The sequence below is a fragment of the Cydia strobilella genome, chromosome 8, assembly GCF_947568885.1.
Source record: "Cydia strobilella chromosome 8, ilCydStro3.1, whole genome shotgun sequence".
Lineage (NCBI taxonomy): Eukaryota > Metazoa > Arthropoda > Insecta > Lepidoptera > Tortricidae > Cydia > Cydia strobilella.
This window is the reverse complement of record NC_086048.1, coordinates 6,544,503-6,569,761: the sequence shown is the minus strand read 5'-3', so window position 1 is coordinate 6,569,761 and position 25,259 is coordinate 6,544,503. Positions and strand designations below refer to the sequence as shown.

The window sequence follows — 25,259 nt, the reverse complement described above, 5'->3', positions numbered from 1 at the left end:
CCATTTATGAACGCTGCTGAAAAATGGGCAGGACTGAATTATTCAGACGTATAAATCAAAATGTTTTTACGAAAGTTTGAGCTTTTTAGCTGAAATGCCACTGATTTTAAACCTTAACCGACGAATGATAGGGCTTTCATTGGTGAGGCAAAACAAGTGAAGAGATAATTATGTTTATACACTTTAATAAAGGAAGTAAATAGGGGAGGGAATCTAAAGCTGGTAAATGCTTCAGTCGCACACGCGTTAAGCATTAATAGGTACCAGAGGACAATCCTAATTTAACAATTTGTTACGGTTTTGAACTAATTTTGATACAATCTTGACGATGCATCAATCAGCGTGAGCGATCTTCAAGATCAAATCAGGCTCACAGTTGGGTTAACAACGAGCGCTAGCGATAGGTACCTTACCTACTCATTTCACTGCTTAGGGGAAAGATATACTTACAATGCGGATATATTGGGGTCGGTGGGTATTTTATTTGTGTTCTGCGCGCGACCGTGGCGCGCCGTCAGCCCGGGCTGCTGGTCGTGCCGCGCGGGCGCACCAAGCTGCTGCGGGAGGCGCCGATGACGCGCATATCTGTAGTACAGTTCCATAAGTCACGTAAAATAGGTACTGAAGTAGAACTGTGTCACTTTGTAATATTGAAAAATAATAAAAAATAATGAAATATTTTTTTAAATTGCTTTTTTGGGGTTAGATATCACGTATCATTTGTGGTATCTACGTTTTGAAAATTATTTGTTTTAATTTAAAAAAAAGGCTGATAATATGTAATAATGTGGTATATTTTTAGAATGGCCTTAAAAAGCCCTTTCATATGATCCACACACGATAGGTTTCTAAACAAAAAATCCCATACAAAAAAAGAAACGACTCAGCACTCCCCTGCCAAATTTTTTAGGAACTGCGGGTCAAAAATTTGGTTTTGTTTTGACCTCTTTATGCGTGTGCCAAACGGCTAAATTGTACATCGATTTGCTTTTTTTTGGCGTACGCCTTACACTTATTTTAGTTAACCTTTGAAATACCTAGTTAGGTGAATTTCTAATAGAAAAACTTGGTCTACATATAATAAAAATCGAGGGAACTTTTGAAATATGTATTACAGGTTCACCTATTTATAGCGAACTTTGGTAGCCATATATTATTAGATTGTGGTGTCGGTAATTGCTCTCTGAAGTTGATTCTTTTTTATTAACATTCAGTCAGTTTTATTGTAAAAAATATTGTTTGTAAAGGCTTGTTGGTTTTCTTGACATTAAATGGGCAATTAGATAAATCATTAATATAAGTGTAGAAGTAAAAAAAACTCAGTTTATGAACATCAGATAAGGGATACCAAATAATGATAGGTAATAACTTTGAAAATCTTCGGCTAGTACCACGCGATTTTCAACTAAACCAGAAGGCTTATTAATTCAATCAACCTACGTTTGCTCGTTACTGAAGTTTTGTTTTCGTGCTTTCCTCCGCATCTTGTGTTAGGAATATAAACTTTATTATGAACGGCTCAAAGTTTAGTTTGTCCTTAAATTTTTAAAAGGCTGTTGGAGTAAGCAGTCAACTTTGTTGACGTAGGCAGAAGGGCATGGGATCTTGTTTGCATACGTCCAGCAGCGGCATTATCTGGCCTACTTTGTCCGTCGGTTTAGATGGTATGTGGCTATGTGGCGTAGAGGTGTATCGCTTTGTTTTCTTTTATTATTTTAATCTCAATAAATGGTATGTGGCTATGTGGCGTAGGTGTATTGCCTTGTTTTCTTTTATATATTTTCTGTAGCTATAAATAGGGTACTTGCCGCTAGTCAAATCAATTTCCTTTTTCGAACTGTTGTTAAAACGATTAGCCACTATAGAAACAAAACCGATGTATGGAGTGAGCACTCTATATGTGTTTATAATTCTCTTTGCTAATATGAGACAGATCGCTGAAACGACTATCGGGACAACGATCGTCGAATCAACATCCCACAATGACAATTATCTTGTGAGCCAAAGCTAGGTACTTACTTGACTTGTCCTTCTCGGCCTGTTTCACTAGATTCTCATCATGAGGGGTGTGACATTAACGAGCAAGGGGCCTGAAACTTAGACTGAAAAAATTCAAATCAGTTCAGCCATCTTTAAGGAATCGGAAAAAAACATTATAAAGGAAGATGGAGCTGTACACCTTGCGAACTCCCATGGTTCGACCATTTTGAAAAATATCCAAAAAGGAGTGGAGAAAAAAAATCTATTACATAAATTATAGAAATTGCTGACAATATTTCGTATTTCAAGTTGTAGAGGAGAATAGATGGATGAAAGCATTTTTACCCAGGTCACTCGGTTAGAGAATTAAAACTGTTTTGTGAAGTCTATTCTATTTGTAGTAACTAGAGCATACTGGAATGTTTACCTTATAGTGAGTCAGAAAGCTAGTAAAATTAATGTGTTTATGACTGTTATACATTTAATTACTCCAGCAGTAAAAGTGCCTAATCCTTATTAAGTAGCAACAAACATTAATATTCTGACGGCATTCCGCCATTAGTCCCACAAACCTTGAATATAAATACAAGGCAAGCGAAGTGACCCACTTTAACACTCCTATTTTAAAACACTTGAAAAAACCTATCATACTCCATTTTACTATCTCGTCTGTCAGATGAATGTTATTCTATACGTTCTTGAGAGGACAGGAAAGTTTGAAATGTTTGCTGCTACTTAGTTCTCAAATTACTAAAACTTTCAAGGTGCTCATCAAAAGTCATGCAGTAAACATGACCAAGTTGGGCTTATTTGAGTGTTTTTATAACACCTATTAGAGCGTGGCTTTAAAAAAAATTGCCGAGGTTCGAATGACTGGTAAGGATGCATTGAGATTGAATATTTAATCTAACGATTTTAGTGATGTTTTAGGTACCTCAACCTAGCAAAAACATTTTTTTTTTTCAAAAAAGTATAATACATTTTAAACTTATACTAGGTTCGCCAAACTTGGGTTTAACGGCGAAAACTAGATGTACCCATTGTTAATCGTAACACAAAACATACGTACAAATAATGTATCAGTTAATTTTTTAGTTTTAACATTTTAAAAGTTATAATAAGTTACATTCGGATTCAAACTGCAGTAGCATAAATTAGCATTACTACTGCACTATTAATTCTGTGTGTGTGTGTGGGGAGGGGGGGGGGGGAGGGGTGAGTAACTTCGATACAGGATAATTTTGAAAATGACTAATGTCTATAAAACGAGAAGCACTTTATACTTTTGCAACACTTATAGTGCTTACTGTTTCTACAGTAGAGTGCTTTAAGTTTAGTAGATATAGTTGTCATTTTCAAAATTAACCCGCTTTCGAAGTTAGAAGAAATTAAATTAGGGCATCGGTATGATCCCAGGAGTACAAGAAAGTTTTCGCTCAAGTGCCGTTCAAGTTGCAATTTCGATCGCGTATTCCTCCCTTTATTTATTCACTACAATGTAATCAAGAAAGTTTCCACCAAACGCTCCAATTTCGTCGAAAATTCACGAATGAACCGCAACTGCGAGTCTGCAATTATTTAATCGTTTTCGAGGTGTTGCTCTACGGAAACTGTGGATTCGTAATAATTTTATTGAAAATTGATAAAGTCTACTAATCCCCGTTTCTATTGCTGCTTGGTATAAGACGATTATAATATCCACCCTTGCTAGCGAGCAATGGAAGTATGGATGTATATAGGAATCGTTTTATAAGAAACATATGGTATTGGGTCATAGTATGGGGTGCCCGGGCTCGACGATACCAGTCGGGAGTCGGGAGTGTAATAATCCACAACCAATGCTACCAGGCTGTAGGAAAAGGTATAAAATATGGGATTTTTTCTCCAAGAGGGTCTGGTTCAAGAATTTATGTTATTATATATAATTGAAACAATTCTGTTTGATTTTTCACAAAGTTATTTACTAGTAATACTTCTGTCGTTGTTTAAACAAAATGAGATAAAATATCCTTAGAAACCTTAGTTACTAAATGTTAATCAGCAGCATATGAGCTATTACGAAAGATAGAGAAAGAGAAATAAATAATAGAAATGTAAAGCTGCTAGAGGCAGTTGCCAGTAATAAATTATGGGATACATTAATCAAATACTGCACCACAGAAAGGGTATCTACGAGTACTATACCTGTACCATACCAGTCAAATCATCTACTTTCAATCAAAAAACAAACCGATATGGTACTAAGAATGTTGGTAGTATGAAACGCATTCTGTGCCGTTGACGTCATATCTATTATACCTATAGGTAATTGAATGTGCAAAAAAAATATTTTCTCATGTTTTTCATTGTATTTTCTTAAATTAGATTCCAGGACCGCTCTGAAACAATCTAATTGTCTATAGGAAATACCCTATTAATTACGTGAGCGTTAGACGAACTGCAACCTAAGAATGTCCATTACAACCTAAGAACTACTCTGAAAACGATCTTATATACACAATTTTTCACGTTTTCCAAAGTTCGGGAAATGATTTCCCCGCACTCGCCACCCAGCGCCCCCAGCGGTGCGGTCCCCAGTCTACCCAAGTCCGCCACAGGCGCTGCACGCGACGCTTCCGTCGCCGTACAACGCGAGTGCGTGTGTGTGAACTTACAACAAGCTCAGATATCTGTTGTATAACCGAGAGCTACGGACAGTACAGTCAAGGTCAACATTCAGCTATTTGACACCTGTTGTGTATACATAACGTACGTAACTTATATATAAGTAATTAGTTTTATTGCTTAGTGATTAGTATTCTTAGTTTGGTCTACGAATGTGAGGAAACATGGTATAAGGAATTTTATTCGTAAATGTTTTAATGTAAGTAATAAGGTAGCTACTTAAAATAGATAAAGCTCTTGACTAACATTATAATTTAGGCTATATTTTATCATAGTTTATTCAGCACGGTACCCATATGCATACCTGAATCCGGTCAAAACTTAGCCAATTAGCATATTTATGCCAATGAATGTATGTACTATGTAGTTTTTTAATAAAAGTTTCACAGTGTATTGTTATAGATGCAATTAAAAAACGTAGAATGAAATTACTTAAGTAGCTAGTTACTTTTCATCATCATCATCATCAGATGATGATGATGATAAATACCTAAATATGTACCTATATAACATCAAACAATAATGTGATTTGATATAATTTAGTTACCAACTACTTAATATAAAAATTGTGCTTAGGATTTTCGTTAAATTGAGATATCATAATATATCGGATTGATTACTTTCTTAGAAATTACTTTAGGTAATGGATTGTGTGGGTCCCCAATCAATTCTTTAAAAATATTTCACAATATGTTTGTACGTCTTCGTCATTCGTTCCATTTATTAGATAATTTAGGAAAGTGAAAATATTTATATTATATTAAGTACATATTTTGAAGTGGCAATTGGCATTTCCGGCAGTCGCTGGAGCTCAGAGCGGTGTAACGGCGGAAGCGTCGGATCCATTCAAATAATTCAATTAAATCTCACGAGAGGCCAGTCGAGCTTCACAGCTGCACAAAATAGGGATGCACTTCACGATAATACTCGATGTTTTTACTTATATCTCAGGCTGTTCGTTTTCCCAACTTTTTACTCTATCTGCTCAACCCAACCGTCATTATAGTACAAAACCAGACAGATTCGGTTATAGTTTGATAATTTTATTGAACTGTTATCTGGTATCTTGTATCTTGGATAAAGTCTAAGCAGCGACCGGAGAAAGGGGTGCAGTGCTTTCGTGAACCGGCTCACAAAGATCGATTACAGCCGACCTTAAAAGAGTCCAGATGCGACATAGTGGGTTTCAAATAGTTGGAGAAGAGAAAGAAGCCAGCTGGTCAGAATCGGTGCGGTAACGGTAACTGGACTGGATTTGCTGCGTCCTGCAACACCGACGGCGCTTCTGTATGTGTCCCGTTTACACTACCTTAAGCTGGCCATACACACTAGGGTTTGCCTGCGCAGTTTGCCAACTGCACAGGTGGTGAGCGTTCCGACATTCAGTCCTTCATCAAGGAGGATTTTTGACCAGGAGGAGTTTGGGTGTCAAGTTTCGGCAGTTCCGCTGGCGGCTCCTTGATACTGCGAGATTGCGATATACACCGCAGCTGTAATTACGTGTTTTTTTTTAATTTTAAGATATTTTATAATAATATTTATGTCAGTTTTTATAGTTTTTATCTATAGGCCAGTAGTTGCCTGAAATATGAAATATGTAAGTATTATGTATCTACATGCATAACATTGTTTGCGGAATAATATTAAATGTTAACAGCTTTGTTTAAATCCACAATTATTATGTCTTCCGCGAAATACTTGGAGACCCTAAAAAGCTGTTCCTCGTGTCTTCAAAAGCAGAACAGGTGTTTGTGTAATAGGTTACATTACATCAGGTTCATTTATGTTTTTGGGAATTCATGCTATTTTGAACTTTAAACACACAACGCAAGTCATTTTTAAGTGTATTGCACGTGGTTTTGGCAAGATATGAGGTTATTGCCAGCTACTTACATATATTCTGTTTTTTTAATTCCGTAGACTAAAATGACATTTCACGTGGTACTAAATGTCATGTCTTACACATGAAAGTCATTTTAGTCTACGGAATAAAAAAAAACAGACCTTACCTACTTAGAGTTAGGCCATTTCATCGACAATAGGGTTGTTGACACATGTTGAATTTTGTAACTAAATAGAAAATGAACAATTTATCACAATAAATTTAAAAGTTAAGAAAAATATGGGAATAATAAATAAAATACAAAACCTCAGTTTCAAAATTTAAGTTTTTTTATTTATTTATTTAATCTTTATTGCACAAAAGAAAATACAATCGTACAAAAGGCGGACTTAATGCTATGAGGCATTCTCTACCAGTCAACCTTCGGGCAAAGCAGATAATTTGTAGGCGGTGCAACATAGTGATTACATATATATATACAAGTATAGTTAAATAATGGACAGGCATAGACATACATACATATATCTGTATATATAATATTCATATAAATACATACAATATACATACATACAAATACATAAGATATCAGATGAAACTTTTAAAACAGAAACACTAAGAATTCATCGTTCTGCCAGCAAAGTACTCACGTAAGGATTTTTTAAATGCAAATCTATTCGGACACTGTCTAATTTTAACAGGGAGACTATTCCAAAGGCGAGCTGCCTGAATAGAGAAAGAATAGGACATGAAACCTGTTCGGTGAGATGGTATGGACAAAGAAAGGTTGCCAGTAGAGCGAAGTTGACGGACACGAGAAACACCATAGTAGTTGAAGAAAGATTTGAGATATTCGGGAGATTGGGGATCATTAATAACAGAAAAGAGGGTGCAAAGCATGCGAATATTTCGACGAACACGTATAGGAAACCAGCCGAGTTTAGAGCGGAAAGAGGAGACATGGTCGTATTTACGAAGACAGAAAATGAAACGAATGCAGTTATTTAGTAAACGATCTAACTTGTTCAAGAGCTCTTCATTTAAGTCTGGATAACACACATCACCGTAGTCAATTATAGGTAGGATTAATGTCTGTGCTAATAATATTTTTGTTTTAACGGGTAAAAAGTGTTTAAGTCTGTTAAGGGCATGTAGAGATCCAGTGACTTTTCGGCAAATTTCAGCTACCTGTATCTTCCAACTCAGGGTGCTGTCTAAATAGACGCCTAGGTCTTTTACACTCTGGCTGTAAGGAATCGGAGTGCCATTAAAATATACGGGGGGTGTAGAATCTATTTTCGCGAGCTGGCGTTCGCTACCTATGACAATGGCCTGACACTTAGACGGATTGACAAACAGACCGAACTTCTCAGACCATCGCTGGATATGTAAGAGGTCTAGATTTAATTTGTCAACAGTAGCAGCTAGGTCAGTAACGCTACAATGGTCATAGAGTTGCAGGTCGTCGGCGTAAAGATGGTACGAGCAGCGAAGGTCAGGAGTAATAAAATTAATAAATATGGAGAACAGTAGTGGTGAAAGGATACCTCCTTGAGGCACGCCAGTGGCTAGGTCACACCATTCCGACAAAGCGCGATCAACTCGTACCGCTTGCTGACGTCCGCAAAGATAAGCCGAGAACCAATTTCGCGCACCAGGCGACACATTGAGGTGCTCAAGAAGGCCAAGGAGAATCTGATGGTCAACAGTGTTGAATGCGTTTGAAAAATCTACAAGGATAAGTACAGTGACCATTTGATTCTCCATGCCACGTCTGATGTCCTCAGTCACCTTAAGCAGCGCAGTACAGGTGCTATGTCCCGGCCGAAAACCTGACTGAAAGGGGCTCAGAAGTTTGTTTGAGAAAATAAACCTAGACAGCTGCTTGTGAGCCACCGCTTCAGCGATCTTCGACAGAAACGGGAGTATGGAAATGGGCCGGAAATGACTTACTAAAGAGGGGTTATTGATTTTTGGTAGAGGTATGACGAACGCCCTGCGCCAGAGAGATGGAAATTCGCCGTTAGAAAGCGAGAAGTTGATGATATCAGTCAGTATAGGAAGCACGCAGTCAAGGACAGATACTATCATATACCGGCCGATATCATCACAACCAACTGCCTTGGATTGAATTGACTTAATGATAGCCTTAACCTCTGATTGGGTAGTGAGTGAGAAAGAGAAAGAGACCGCGCCAATCGAAGGTAGGGACAAAACTTCAAAAAGGGTGTTAATTTTGACATTGTCATCAACGGAGAGGGCAGACGAGAAATGCTTGTTAAGGTCAGAAAGGGAGAAAGAGGTACTATCAAATTGACTTACAGGTTTGCCCAAACCTAGAGACTTCAGAAACTTCCAAACATTAGCCATGGAAGATGAGGTTACATTTTGATGAATAAACCGCCGCTTCGCTGAACGCACCATCTGGTTGCACCTGTTGCGGGCGGTTTTAAAGAGCGTCCAGTTTTCATCAGAGCGGTCACGCTTAAAACGTCTGAAGGCACGGTCTCTTTTACGCATGGCTATGCGCACACCCTCTGTAATCCACGGCGCAGGAGCCCGCCTGACCCGAACCCTGTGTAACGGTGCATGCTTGTCAAAGGTTTTTAATATTGCTTCATTAAAAAGAGACAATTTGGTTTCTGTATTAGCAGCTGTCATCACAGGGGACCAGTCAATTGCGGCTGCGTCGCGGAGCAAAGCGTCAGTGTCAACTTTAGCGAAGCTACGCATGTATATTATGGCAGGTTTACACTTGCCCGGCTTGATATTGTAAGAAGCGAAAATTAAGTCGTGGTGGGAGAAACCGGGTGCAAGAAACTGACCATGTTTTATGACATTACTAGGGGAAGAAGTGAAAATAACATCCAGCCAAGTGTCAGAGGAAGCCGTATGGTGAGTAGGATTTAAGGGCAAAAAAGAGAAATTAACAGAATTAATTAAGAAATTTAATTTACGGCTTTTTGGAGTGTCCTTACAGAGATCAGTGTTAAGGTCACCCATAATGATGTGATGTGCGTAGTCCGAGCCTATAGACTCTAGAACTCTCTCTAGGTCGGAAAAGTAATCGATCATAGGGGGACAATAGACTACACCCAGTACCAGTTTTAAATATCCAAAAAGAAAAAAAAATGGTACTATTCGATTACTTACATTTTATTTATCCCATCAAAAACATTACAAGTAAAAAAATGCAAGTCTCGCAACCCAGTTCTTCTACTATAAAAAAGTTTTGAGATGTAATGTGATACCAAGTCGGTTATTTTAGTCAGTGCCAGGGGGTGGTAAAACCGTAACAATATTAGATACTTACCTTTATTTTTTTCAATACATAATATAATGACTTGGCAATCGCACGGCTACATAATGACAAAGATAATTCGTCAAATATTTGAAATAATCCTAATTGAACATAGCGCTAGCCCTAATAATGACATACAGTTTGAGCAATACACATACAAGTAAAGCATTGTGTGCGATTGCCAAGTCATTATATGTATTGAAAAAGATAAAGGTAAGTATCTAATATTGTTACGGTTTTAACACCCCCTGGCACTGGCACTGACTAAATTAACCGACTTGGTATCACATTACATCTCAAAACTTTTTTTGTAGTAGAAGGACTGGGTTGCGAGACTTGCATTTTTTTACATGTACTTAATGTTTTTGATGGGATCTCATCTCTTTTTGTAGGCAGTCCTTCTTTTCGTATACTCATAACCATACCATACTCATACTATGTATACACATATCATAATAATACACATCTTCATTGATACTCACATCGTATACAACGTAGTGTACCTATACTTAACATACTAATTGTAGGAACTGCAAACGTAACTTTGTTATTGCATATGTTTATATAGGATTACAAACTTACTTGTGCAGTTATTAAATCTTGAAAACGTGACTGATATTGCAGTATTTTTAAGTTTTTATTGGCTTAATACGCTAAAAACTAATTACGTTTTAAATTTGGAGCTTGTGGGTCTGCTAGAACTACCTTAGAATTATGATGATCGTGAGTGAGTGTGTCAGTGACAAAACTAAGGAACTTTGACATGCAATAATTCTTAAACTATATGTTCAAATTACATGTTATTAATAATATATCTAAATCATGTTATGCTCTATAGTTCTCTGAAAATTCAGGATTCTAGCTGTAGCTATCACAAAATTACAGAACGTTGAAAATGGCCTATGTGGCTTCGAGAAAAGGATGGTACGGCCGTGCCTCTTTGTTTTGCTCGACTTGGCGGGGGCACTGCCGTGTCCCCAGATTAAAAATAATATTGGAAAGCAACAATATACATAAACGCAACATTTCACCGACAAAATCGCAAATTCCTTGTTTTCCATCCTTCGAAACGGCTTCTAAAGTTATAAGCAATAGCGACGTTACATCTAAAGTCTAAACAATAAACTGTAATAGATGTCATCATATATTAAAGAAAAAGTGACGAAGCCCTCCAGTGGTGAAGGCCGGACCACTAGTGACTCGTGGTGTAGTGTGGTAGTGTGACTACTTAAAAAACACGAATCAAAATATTTAATAAAATAATTTGATTTGTTCCCAAACTTGTTCATAGATGGCAGCACCAGTCTCTCTCGCTACAACGTAAATCCGTAAGGAGTTCGTTTAGGAGGTGCAAGCGCGCACTGCTTGCCCTTAGAGCTGGTCAAAGACGCCTAGTCTTACTAAGATGGCATATAGCCGAGAAATTCGGACGGGCACCGCCGTGGCGGGGTGGCCTAGGGGTCCATGGCGTTAGCCGCGATAGCTAAAGACGCCGGTTCGAATCCGGCCTTCACCACTGGAGGGTTTCGTCACTTTTTCTTTAATATATGACATCTATTACAGTTTTTAATTTATATATAGTAGTGTGACTACTTAAAAAACACAAATCAAAATATTTAATAAAATAATTTGATTTGTTCCCAAACTTGTTAATATTATGACTTCTTAAAACTGCTTCTTAAAATATATCACAGACCACAAACTTACTGTCACATTGAATAGCTAGCTATTAGCATAGATAATGGAAATTAAGAAATGGGACGTCACGATGTATTTATTGCCATTTTGTTAGGAGCGTTTCGTCAGTAAAGTGCGGGTGCCAGACTTTGACCATCATTTGTGACTTTTGTATTGCTTTAAGGCAGTGGGTCCCATACAGACATTAGATCCTTATAACAAACCTGACCGACTGATACCATTAATAAAAAAAAATCAACTACCCTATTGTGACGATATCGATAAAATGAGAATTTCACCTTCTAAAAGTAGAATCGTTTTATAGAATGCTGATTTAGAAAACTCTCTGCGAATGTATATCTACAGGTTTATGTACGAGTAGGTAACGTTGTAAATGCCTCCTGTCAGAAACATGGGTCCCTTTTCATTTCAAATCTACCCGAATAGGATGCGAGTGGGTGTTGATATTTAATGATTCTCGGTTAGGTTTTCGAGATAAGTTAGTTGGTGTATTTTATTAACGGTAAGCTATTTCTAGCTATTGTTATCACAAAAATCATGCACATAATAATCAAATTAAGACTTCTTAAATGTGCATCTTAATAAGTAATAAAAACAAAAGTTACAAAATTACTAAAACGGCTAAACATACCGTAAACTCAGGTAACTTCATGTATAAATATTTTTTAAATTATGTGGAGTACATAATATAGAAAAATAATTAGTATAAATCTAAGGACCAAAATAAATGTAACGTGTACAAATCATAAAGTCTCGTTAAGAATCAATATTAAAAACTAGATTACGAGTATAGTTATAGTATAGGACTATCGGTCGGAGTGGCGAGCCTTGGGGGAGGCCTATGTCCAGCAGTGGACGTCTATCGGCTAACATGATGATGACGATGATGATAGAACTATACGTAGTTACCTGAGTTTACGTAACATTAACTCAATAACAAAAAAGCTCAAACTAAAATAAAAATTTAAAGATTTAATAAATTATAAAAACCCTTCAAGTGGCATACGTCATTGTTGAGGTGTCGGAATATCGATTTTATTTTAATTAATCACATTTCAAATTTAGATTTAATTGATGTTATTGTACAGGAGCCGGTTCCTGCCACTTAAAGGGTTAATTATGTAGTATTGCGTGTAAGTACATTTGAAATAGGTAGGTAATCGTATAAATGTTTAGGATAAATTAATCAATAATTATTAGTAATAACCTTAGGACTAAATGTTAATAAAAATAAGTACATACTCGTAGATACTTAAGCACATTAAGTATGTAGATAAACTAATAAAATATATCACAGGCCACAAACTGTCACATTTAATAGCTAGCAATTAGCATAGATAATGGAGATTAAGAAATGTTGGTTTCAATTTCAGGTATTACATTTAGCTAAAAGCTATATTAACTAGAACTTAGATATCAATGGCAAACATTTTCTACTAATGATAGAACTAAAAATACAAAGGATCAATTCTGCCAAACTAAGTGCAATTTTTTTTCTTCGAATCTGCTCAGATTATTGTCATTGTAATATTTCAATTAATTTTAAAATATCATCATCTAGTTCTTTGTGAGGTGATTATTTTATGGTTCATTACTCCTATTTAGTTATTTGTATAAAATTATTTCTGATAGAAACCCTTAATAACAGTTCCAAATTAGGCAGTGTGCTATTGACGACATTGTCATAATTGTTGATTGTTGTAATCAATGAATAGGTTTGATTTTAATGTGCGGGTAACAAGGGTGTTATGTTAATTGTTTGGTTGATTAACATAATTATCTAATATAATATATCTTTTACAAACGTAAAATTTAGTTGTTTTGTCGTGCTAAGTAACAGAAAATACTCAAATATTGTACTGGAAATGTTAGTTCCGAAAATCCCTAAAGTACCAGGAATTCAATTTTGAAATCCCGGTTCTTTGCTTGGCTCCAAATCCCGGGAAATCCCGGTAGTTTCGGTACCGGTATTTCCCGGGAGCTAACCATATTCCAGTGGGACTATTTCGCCAGTATCAAGGTATTGGGAGCTTTAAATACGAATAAAATTTTACGGTTAGTAGAAGACAGTGTACGGTGATTTTATTAGCTCTTGTAAAGCGATAGCTGGACTTTACACGTAGCACGTAGACTACCGGCCGTGGACTCCAAAATGGTGGTTAAACGCGTTTCAAGATTAATTATCCATTCACTGCATACTACCATGTTAGTTTACTGTATAATAAGCTATCGATATTACACATTAAACAATATTAATGAGCAAAAAACAAAGGCATTATTCACGAGGCTAACTACCAAGATAGCGTTCGGACCGGAAGTCCCGCCTTTTGCCCAGACCAAAGATAAAATAAATTTGAGTGACAATGATATCGCTCGCTAAATTTAATTCTATCCTTTTTATGGATTGAGTCTCGAAATATCTTTTTGTTGAGTGCCTACCGCCACTCTTAAGTAATAGGTACTTAAATGTTATATTCTAAGGAATGTATACTTCCTTATATTAGGAGTATAATTTCAATCGTTTGCCTATGACTGTTTCTAATACACGTAGATAAATTCATCATTTACATGTGTCCAAACAAAGCATTTATCTACAATTTTCCTTCAGCTTCGAGATATTATAGATGTTTATGGTATTTATGGTTCAAAATGGAAGAATCACTGTCTTCAATAGAAACATCTTTGTAATGAGAAGAGCCGGCGTCGGCGTAGCAGTAGTAATGCAATTTTTTTCCAGAACAGAATAGTAGAACCAAAAGTAGAGTGGTTTTGCATTTTAGATACTTACCTACATTCAAATAGTCTTTTAAAGCGAACTCTAAAATATAATAGCTTGGGTACTTGTACAGGACATTATCATTGGGGTTATTTCCAAAATTCTAGCACAGGTATAACTACGAACTATATAATTTTTTTTCCTAAATCTAGCATCGACAGCTTATCGATGAAAGTTAATCCATCCTTATCCTTACTCACCGGCTACCATCGCGTCACGTCATGTGACTGGTTTCGTTCGGTGACAGAAATGCATCATCGCGCAATTAGTCCCTGTTCTATCGTGTTCAACCGCAGGACTCTTATTCCGATTAGCGATTAATACCTTACTAGTATTTAGTGCGATACCCAGTTAAGGGGAACTGTTACGAATCACAAGGCCATAGTTATAGTGGTTCTCCTGAGTTGAAGGCTCGCTTACGCCTGTTAAGCGTAGAGCACACAATACGTATTCAGAGTAAGCTCGTGTTTCAGAGAATTGTGTTTGAGCGAACGGAATGGAAATCAACTCTTGTACTGCTTGCAAATTATGTTAAATAGCTTTAACATGATATAATTTCAGATTAGTTGAAAATAATATGTTAGTGTGGTAACCTGCTTAACTACGAATTACACTATCAGCATTGGTGTTACGTTCGTTTCACATCAACACTAAAAAGAAGACTATACTTAACGTCAAATGGAATAGATAGATCAGCAGTTATAAGCATAATGGTCCAATATGAGAGAACTCATGATGCTTAGACAGCATTAAGAAGAGATTTCAACCCTCGACGTGCAAGGTAGAAGTCCGAACTACGTGAGAGCAGAGGTCGATGTATACCCAAGAAAAGTAGATCGAAGAAGCAGAAAATACCTAAATTTAATTTAATTTAATTTTTTTTATTCATAGACCAACTGAGATCATTGTTGTTAGTACACATAAAGCTTAAATATATGGTTAGTATTATACACTATATAACGAATGTCAATAAACTTAACAATAAATTAATTAATAAAAAATTGAAAAGAAGTGAAATTAAATCAAACAAAATACAATAAAAACAAAATTCAATAAAATTAATATCAATGTCACTAAAATATGTTTAAAAATAAAAATTTAAAAATGTATAATAGGTATTATCATTAATTAGAATTAAATTAAAATTAAAATTTTAAAATTTGATAAAATGTCACTTCATACTTCTTACAAGTTTTCAGGTGTCAGTGTAGGTATTGTACATCCCGGTTCAGGTGTATACTACAACAGCGGTTGAGATATGCACAGTCTAAACGGTCAGATATCATTTTCAGAATGCTGTTGGTACTAGCGCGGATCCGGCGCACCAGGGATGTACATCGCTTGCGCATAGTCGTGTGGAAACAGTCCACCCGCGCCTCGGCAAACATCCCTGATGCACTGCAGTATCGCGGCAGCCCCATCAGCACCCTGAAAGCGTTATTGAACTGTACACGAAGAGAATTGTACCGTGCCACTGTGTAGTTCGCCCATAGGCCGCTAGTATATAGGGAAGTGCAGTAAGCCCTGAAAAGAGTGACCTTGACTTGATTAGAGCATTTAGCGAACCTACGGGCGATCATATTAGCTCTAATAGACAATGCTCTTCGCTCTCGTTCAATGTCCGTATCGTCTTTAAGGTCAGATGTCACGATATGCCCGAGATATTTAAATTGTGACACTACAGCGAGTACCTCGCCGCTTAATTTGATAGGTGGGATATCGGATGGGCATTTGTTTCTAACCTTAAAGACCATACATTCGCTCTTTCTGACATTATATTTTAAACCGTGACTACTAGCGTACCGCTCACAGACACCTATCAGCTTAGTGAGCCCACAGGGAGAGGCACTCAGCAGCACCATATCGTCGGCGTAGCTGATATTGTTTACGCATACTCCATCAATATGGCACCCGATGCGGGTGCTGCTAAGTTCCTCTATCAGTGCATTTACATACAGGTTGAAGAGCTTAGGCGAAGTCAATCCTCCCTGCCTTACTCCGCACTTCAACCTGTATGCATCCGAAAATGCTCCCGCCCATCTAACGACATTCGATTGGTTTTGATACCAGTACTTCAGAACTTTATTTAAATCTGGTGGTGTGTTAATGTCATTCAGTTTTTGCCAAAGGATGTCATAATTAACCATATCGAATGCCTTCGATAGATCAAGGTAGCATGCGTATACATTTGTCTGTCGGTCTGTGTAGTATTTGACAGTATGCTTAAGACTCAGAATTGCACTTTCGGTCGACAAACCCGATCTAAAGCCAAATTGGTTGTCGTGTAACTTTAGATATTTGTCAATCTGAGAATTAAGCACACTGTCAAACACTTTGGCTACTATGGTCGCAAGCGAAATGGGCCTATAGTTGTTCTTGTCGCTAATGTCACCGGTTTTGTTCTTCACTATTGGCACCACCACAGTCCTCATCATGTCGTCTGGCAGGAAAGCGTGTCCTATACAAAATGTGTACAGCATGGCCAGTACTCTTGGTAGATGCGGTCCAGCATGCTGGAGGTGCTCTACACTGAGGCCGTCATGACCGGGAGACTTACCCCTTGTCATACATTTAATGGCTTTCTTAACTTCATTAGCCGTAAACTTGGTAATTGTCCTCCGGTCATGAGACCCAGTGTCTGCCACCCCTGGCGACTGTGTTGATGCCAATGGTGATTCAACTCGAAAAAAGCTTCTAAACATGTTGGCAATACTTTTATTATCACTGACACCCTCGACGCTCACCGGAAGGCCCGGTTTGGGATTGAGTCTGTTAGTGGACTTCCAGAAACTCTTAAAACCTAAGACCGAAGAAGTAATAACTGTGTAGAAAACCCCTCCACATAGGGCCGAAGACAGTCAAAAGCAGGCTTCGCACACAGCAAGCAGGTAACGAACCCTACTGATTATAACGCATTCCAGAAGTTTCCACTGCGGCTGTGTGAATCTGTTGCTATAATTAAATTGTTGTTAGTCACATAACAAGTATAGGTACTTCACAAATTGATATCGTCTCTCGAGAATACGACCACGTTTTGAATAATTTACCGGTAGTTACCGCGGGAAGCCGAATCAATCGGCTGACCCAATTAAACTCGCGATCGACCCTAAATATATTGGTCCGCTTGCTAAGTAGCTCTCGACAGTTCACTAACTTAATGGGCGGAGTTATCGAACAACAATATTTTATTATTAATTGTTTGGAATTGGAAATTAATAGTCCATATTAAATTTGAGTGTATAGATTTTTTCCCCAAACTCGTTAATTCCGCATATAGTACAATCGGATTAGGACTAACCTCGAAATCTCTTCCACAGTTTTGAAATTTATTACATAATGTTAACTAAATGTCTCTTTTTCATGTCTACACTATTTGACATTTGGGGACCTCGAGGAATCGCAGCCATCTTGGAAAATGTGTACCATGCTGGAGAAATTTGCGTTTTACTCTAATCTCTAATCCAGATTTAGCGCTTATACCCTTAGCGCTTATTCAGGGGATATTCTCTTAATATGAATCTTGGAGGAATATTAATTCCACTTTTGTCTATACGTTTGTACACGTTCTACCCCAATATCAACATTTTACTCGACTGCGACTTAAACAGAAAGTAGGGTTATGGGTTTAAAATTTAAATACTGAAAATCAGTACACCCAGCAGCTTAGGATACTTGACGGATTTTTATAAATGACGTATCGGTTCCGGTTGCCCTTCACAACCTGTTTACACATATTATTAAAGAAAAGTTAATACAGCCGCCTTGAGAGGACGCCGAATAAAAAATCATATTTTTTGTTCTAGCGCCTAAACTATTGAGTGGATTTTAATAAAATAGTTGATCTATAATTTTATTGGTACACGAGTGCTATGCAATACAAATTTACTAAAAAAAGGAGGAAAAATATTTAGGACTAAAAAATGTGATTGCAAAAACAGATTTTAGGTCTTAAATGGGGTTTAAACAATAGTGACAGTGACAGTAATCAAATTTGACACCTACAATTTCAGGGATCCCTATTTGCGTGTCATAAAATTGGAGCTTCGGGGACCACGGGGATCAAACGCCATCTTGAAAAGTATGTCTTTTATGATTTTTCTTTTTTTCTCGGAATATCTGGGTTTAATGTGAATACTTACAGTGTATGGCGAAACAAAAGCTTATTAATTTCTACACAAAAGAAGGTATAAAACACCATATCCCTAAAACGTCCCATGTACTAAATTTCATAACTGTGGAAGAAATTTCGAGGCTAGTTTCAATCCGATTGTGCTTAGCAAACTTTTCATTCGCATTGCTTATCACCCGTATTTTTATTTGAAAAAAAAAAAAAAATGGAAAAAAGGTAAACCGATATTTACTGTCGATGAGGATTTGTCACGAGAAATTGTCTCATTTGATTTTTAAAGTATTTGTCGGTAAATAGTGAGGGAATAGTGTTTAGCGACAATTAATGAGCCTGTCATCAATGTATATTGTATATTGTATAATGATAAAAAAATTCGCTATAACCGAGATCGATTCCAAAAGTTTTCATCGATTAAAAATCGGTTTACCTTTTTTTTCAGCTTAAATAGCAAGAGCAGGCTTAATGAACGCATTTTCAGGGTTCCGTACCAAAAAGGTACAAAGGAACCCTTATGGTGCGACTCTGTCTGTCCGTCTGTCTTCTGTCTGTGTCTGTTACATTGCTAAATAACACGAAAACTACTGAAGCTATCGATTTGAAATTTAGAATAGTTATGAACAGCGCTAACCTTAACACATTGGAAGTATAATTTTTAATTTAATTTTTATTAATTATGAAAAATGCCCAATATAAAAAGGGGGCAAAAAGTCAGTCTATTTACTAGGTCGAGTGGGATATCATTTGAAAGAGCTCGAAGTGAACATTACTTATCATATTTTATTTGTTTTTCATAGTAAAAAAAAATGACTTATGAAGGAAAATGTGAAAAAAAAACCATTATCCATAAATATTACAGGAAAAATATAACAATACCTCTATTTTTTTTACTTATCAAAAACATTTTCTAATTTAATTTGCAATTTAAGCCCATTTACGGGGGTTTGTTAGGCTTAGAACGCACTGCGGTTTTTTTCTTGCGGTTTTTTAAGTACGTGCGCTTATAAAGCATGCCGTACGTTACATTTTTTGCGGTTGCGGAACCGCTTTTGAAAAAACCGCAGTGCGTTCTAAGCCTTATACTTGAAATGTCAATGAGATTACACTAAATATACCTTCTTTCAAACAAAACATAAATTGTTGAAATCGGTTCACATGATAAATAATTAAGTATCCTTGAAAAACCAACGTACATACAGGTCGCGCAAATTAGTTAGCCAATTTCCCGATAGATTACACAATTACGCTTAGTATACTTCTGGTCAAGTCTTTCGTGATTCTATTTACATGAGAAAATTGAAAGTTTGTACGGAACCCTCGGTGCGCGAGTTAATCGAACTCGCACTTGACTGGTTTTTTAGGGTTCCGTACCTCAAAAGGAAAAAACGGAACCCTTATAGGATCACTCGTGCGTCTGTCTGTCTGTCTGTCTGTCCGTCTGTCACAGCCTATTTTCTCCGAAACTACTGGCCCAATTAAGTTGAAATTTGGTATACATATGTAAGTTTGTGACCCAAAGACGGACATGTAACGTAAACAAATGAATTTTAAACACGGGGGCCACGTTTGGGGGGTAAATGAGAAAATTAAAAAATAAAGTTTTTCAAACTATATCGTGTTACATGTCAAATGAAAGAGCTCATTGTTTTTTTAATAATTTTAGGATAAACAGTTTAGAAGTTATTCAAGAAAATAGGCAAAAAATTACCATTTCCTCCCTTTGCCTCCGAAACTACTGGGTCTAAAATTTTGAAAAAAATACACAAAATAGATCTTAACCTATAGATTACCGGATAACCTATTAGAAATGTGCAGTCAAGCGTGAGTCGGACTTAGTTACTTAGTTTTTGTTTTAGTTACTACGGGTTTTTAAAGCCATTTCACTCACGTCTCACATAAAAAATACGTTGTTTAAATTGTGTAATGTAATGTACGGAACCCTTGGAACGCGAGTCCGACTCGCACTTGGCCGGTTTTTTTTTTCATTGTGACACTTCAGTCACCGGATATAACATTAAGTAGGTAAATAGGAAATATATAATTATATAATGAAGCTAGAACTATTAAAAATGTTTGATTTGAAAAAAATGCTTGGGTCAATCTTTATGGTATTATATGTATTGGTATGATACACGGACATCGGACCGAACAGAGTACAATTAACAGGATAGTAGTCCTAAATTAATCCTTAATTTTCGCTCCGGGTTTTGACATTATGGAACATATTTTTATATAATTTGATGTACTTATATTACCTAACTATAACTTTGCTCATAATATTGTCTTCGGTTACCGCGATAGTTACTCATGAAATAAAACTATGAAAACGGATTATGTCGCGTATATTGAATTTATAATACATCCCGACGTTTCGTTCGTCGCTCCTTCGTTTCACTTTTTTCGATTATTATTAAGAGTTAGGGGTGAAATAAATTTTTAAAAGCTCCTAATACAATAGTTAAAAAAATAGTTGTTGTGGTTAGCTGTTAGGCATAGTTCGGCATAGTTGTGGTTAGGTTGGTAATACAACAAATTGTGTAAAAATATTTTTTTAATTGTTAATATCCAGGAAGGAATATGGGGACTACGTTTGTATGGAGATGACCTCTTTCCTCTTAAGGGTCATTGAGATTCCTTCCGAGTATCTGTAGGTATAGTCTTATAAAGCTTTACTCAAACGACTCTTGGGATTTATGAACGTAAGATTTTAATCCGCGCAATATTTTATACAGTCTTTAAGTTTTAATTAAATGAGATACCTGAAGCGCTAATTATTCCAAGCACACAAGGGATACCTAATAAAAAATGAGATCCGTGAGCTGGCGAAATAGGTATTACATTTTGATGTGGACACTGTACGATTGATATTTTGTTTCTAAAATTTGTACAAATCCTCGTGAAACCTTGTTAATTACGAGGACATGTTAGGTAATATTATCTGAATTAAAAAGCGAACGTCATACGTTCAACACCTAATTATTTCACTTTTTTTTTTCAAAAAACGAATCCGTCTTCAAATTAGATAAAATAACTTATAATCCTATTTAAATAAAAAGAGAAAAAAAGAAAAAGAAAGAAAGAAAAATTTAAACAAACAAAAGAAAAAAAAGAAAGCCGCCTGAATACGTAGGCAACAGAGCCCTTAGCTTTGCCTTACCAGGCCCAAACAGCCGGGCTAGCACATGATTGGCGCGAGAGTATCTCGCCGCGACATAGACGTAGTCTATCTCGCGGCGAGATACTGTCGCGCCAATCATGTGCTTGGCCTACAGGAGGGGCAAACCAAAAGGCAGCGGTGGCGTAATGTCATCGCCAAAGATTTAACGCCTGTAGGTCCAGGATAAAGTGAAAGGAAGTTTGTTTTAAAAAAAGAAAACCAACTACAAAATTGTTAAATAACATACTATCCTACTTAAATAAGTATATGAGGTACCAACTGATATGTTTGAACTGTTTGAAGTCTTTTTTTTTTTTTCATTTGTTTTTTAGCCGTATACCATTTCTCCGGTCAGATTATTCTGGGTAAATACTACTGGAGCATTGTTTAGTGCCTCACGTGTATACGTGTTTAATAGGAAATCTGGAGGCGGTACGATTTAACCGGCGGTACAATATAGCCAACTCTCCACTTCGCATATCTACGGTAAAATAAATTGTGATTTCAGCATTTCCACCCCACCCCGATTATTTGCACTTAACTCCAAGGGCTCCGGGTGACCTTTAGCGACCCATGACTCGACTACTATCTATGTACACAATATACATGTGGCAATCATATAACACCGTATCTCCATTTGTAAATTTAAAAGTTTGAAATATCGGCCGCCTGCGATCTTAACCAAATCGTCAGACCATCTTTTTGTGCGTATTTTCCTACTGTGTTTTCCGGTTCGCGGCAATGGAATCGGGTTTGATTTTACTTAGATTGAAGACAATTTGTGGTTTCTGTTGCTTGAGATTTTGTCTAGCGAAATTATTTATTATTTATTAAATATGACAATTGTTACCTAAATCCACCTAAGGCCTGAGTATATTTTGCACTTAATAATTGCTCCATGCATGTTTTTTTTTTAAATGTTTGCAATCATAATTTATATCGTTTGAACATCGGAAAAAATAAAAATAGTTTTGTAAACCTTCACATTATTTTATTAAAAAAATATTTAAAATGTCGAAAAATTTTGAGCGAATTTTGAAACGCTCATAATTTTTGGCGCGAATTCGACAGAGTGTGATCACGTCACACGTTGGACGGTCCAACTGACGTTTGCTACTAATGACACTTATGTGAACTAATCTGTCGAACGCGTGACGTCATGTGACGTTTCGCGAGTTTCGCTCACACGCTTTTCGCGGGCAAATTATTGTACTTTTTATTTATGATTTTAAGCAATTAAATGATAATTTAATAACAGAAATGCATTTGTAACATAATATAACGGTAACAATCATCCGATAAAAAATATTTCGTTCAAATATAAACTTCATGTATGAGGCTAATTTACTCCTACCTGGAGTAGCATTATTTGGTGACAAGAAAATATATAAGCATAGCCAATATTTGCTTAACATTAAGTCACCTACAATATTTTCACAAATGTATCTACGGTTCACTCCTTAGTCCTAAGGCACGTCTCCCCAAGTGATATTTGCCAAGTGCCTTTTAAGCAAGAGCCACACCCCTTGTAAGACTATAAATGTCGTAAAATGTGTGTATCTAAGTCACACGTGATGGTACTCACGGTGAGTGGAGTTAGGGAAGCAAGCCTTTTGTTATTCTTGGTGTTAGTACTTTACTTTTAAATCCTCTTATCATATTGTGAAGTAATTGAATTTATTATTCTTTATGCATTGAGTTTCTTCAATTGTTACTTTTTTTGTAGCAGATATATTTTGAAAGCAGCTGGTTTATTCTTCCAACGAGGTACAGAGTTTATTCTAAGAAAATAAATTAAGTTCTTCTCTCAGTCCTTTCAAGTCGAACCTTTGTTTAGTGCAATATTCTAAGAGTCAAGTTTACAAAGATATATTAAGATCCCTTAAAGTTACGTTAAATAATATTTCTTAGAAGAGTTCAGTTGTATTGATAAAATTATAATGTGGCTGACACATCTGTTACTTATGCCTAAAAGCAATGTAACATTGTATGTGTACTATATAATATTATCTTATCAAACACCAAATCTACTGAAATTTCAAGTTAATACATTGCCTTTTCAAAACGTCGAAGCAAGACAAGTATAGTTTAATAGTAGATTGTTAACCAAGGGATGAAAGGCACTCATTCCTGCCGAGGTTGTATGGCGCTCGAACGCAGTGAGAGCGCCAATAGCCTGAGGCTGAAATGATGCCTTTCACCCGAGTTAAACACTCTAGTTTTCATTTAGAATACGAGGAAAGTAAAATGCATGTGTTGTTTAAAAAAACATGACCAAGTATACATTTTTATGAACCGTACTTTCAATTAACAATTTAGGCAAAAGTATCGTTATTTATGGAATGAAGAGTTAAATATCAGAATGGAAATTTTATAACAAATTCATTTAAACCCAAATTTCATTTGCTTATCGTAAAAAAATAAAAAATCGTACTTGGAACGTAAAATGCTCTAGTGCAGAAACGTATCATTTTCTGCACACCTTTTAGAACAACAATGACCGTCTTTCAGAGCATGAGAAATGAAAAGGTCTTTCTTTTACAAGTATCTGTTGGTTTCGAAATTTCCTAACATTACAAAAGTTACAAAAGGCGTGGAGGGATGGGAAATCGATTAAGAATAAGGGCCGCCAGGTTGCGGCTGTAAAGGAAGGATCTACTTTTTAGATGATTCCCTTAACATTCACTGAATTCTGCTGGCTTAATATAATCCAAATCTCTTCTTCTTCTTCCTACCCTTATCCCACGTTATGTGGGGTCGGCACAACATGTTTTTTTCTTCCATTCACCTCTATCTTTCGTCACCTCAGCACTCACTCCTTTCTTTCTCATATCCTCTTTCACACAATCCATCCATCGCATTTTGGGTCTACCATACGCTCTCCGTCCATCAACATTCATCCCTAACATTATTTTGCCTATATGGCATTCATCCCTCCTCGTCACATGCCCATACCACGCTAACCTACTTTTTCTTATCTTCTCCGTTACTGGTGCTACTTTCAAACTTCCCCTAATATACTCATTCATTAATATAATCCAAATATAATTCTTAATCATTCCTATCATTTGTGCGTTCTATTAACATATCATTATGAAAGCGGCGCGATACTACATATTAAGTTTACTGTCGCTGTCGGAATGGCGTTATCGCGAATGTAGTTATAATTTTACCAAAATCGGTTGCACATTGTCTTATGCGATTGCAATCTAATCAAACAGATCAAATCATCGGCAAAAAAACCGGCCAAGTGCGAGTCGGACTCGCGCACGAAGGGTTCCGTACCATTACGCAAAAAACGGCAAAAAAATTACGTTTGTTGTATGGGAGCCCCACTTAAATATTTGTATTATTATGTTGTTAGTATTTGTTGTTATAGCGGCAACAGAAATACATTTTCAACTGTCTAGCTATCACGGTTCATGAGATACAGCCTGGTGACAGACAGACAGACAGACAGACAGCGGAGTCTTAGTAATAGGGTCCCGTTTTTACCTTTTGCGTACGAAACCCTAAAAATGACTTCCAGGTAGGGAATGTAAAACCGAATTTTAATTGTATGGAAAAACCGAATATTAATTAACCGAATTTTCATACACGTAAAAACCGATCTTGCATTCCCTACTTCCAGGCAATTGAAATCTAACTAGGTACACTACACGCGACTGGTGAATAGTAGCATGAAAAAGATGCGGATATTTAAATTGCCTTTATCCT

The 25,259-nt window shown here is 36.5% G+C and overlaps 2 protein-coding genes across 2 annotated transcripts in view; both read left to right on the top strand.

The window, feature by feature from the left end:
- The window catches only part of LOC134743532 (serine protease nudel), a 335,679-nt gene that overhangs the window by 140,837 nt on the left and 169,583 nt on the right, over positions 1 to 25,259 (top strand). The gene's annotated exons all lie outside the window — the stretch shown is intronic.
- Positions 4,604 to 25,259, top strand: part of LOC134743536 (acetylcholinesterase-like) — an 88,593-nt gene continuing 67,937 nt past the window's right edge. The window contains exon 1 of the mRNA XM_063677028.1: positions 4,604 to 4,728. The gene's annotated coding sequence lies outside the window, so the exon portion shown is untranslated. The remainder of the gene's footprint in view (positions 4,729 to 25,259) is intronic.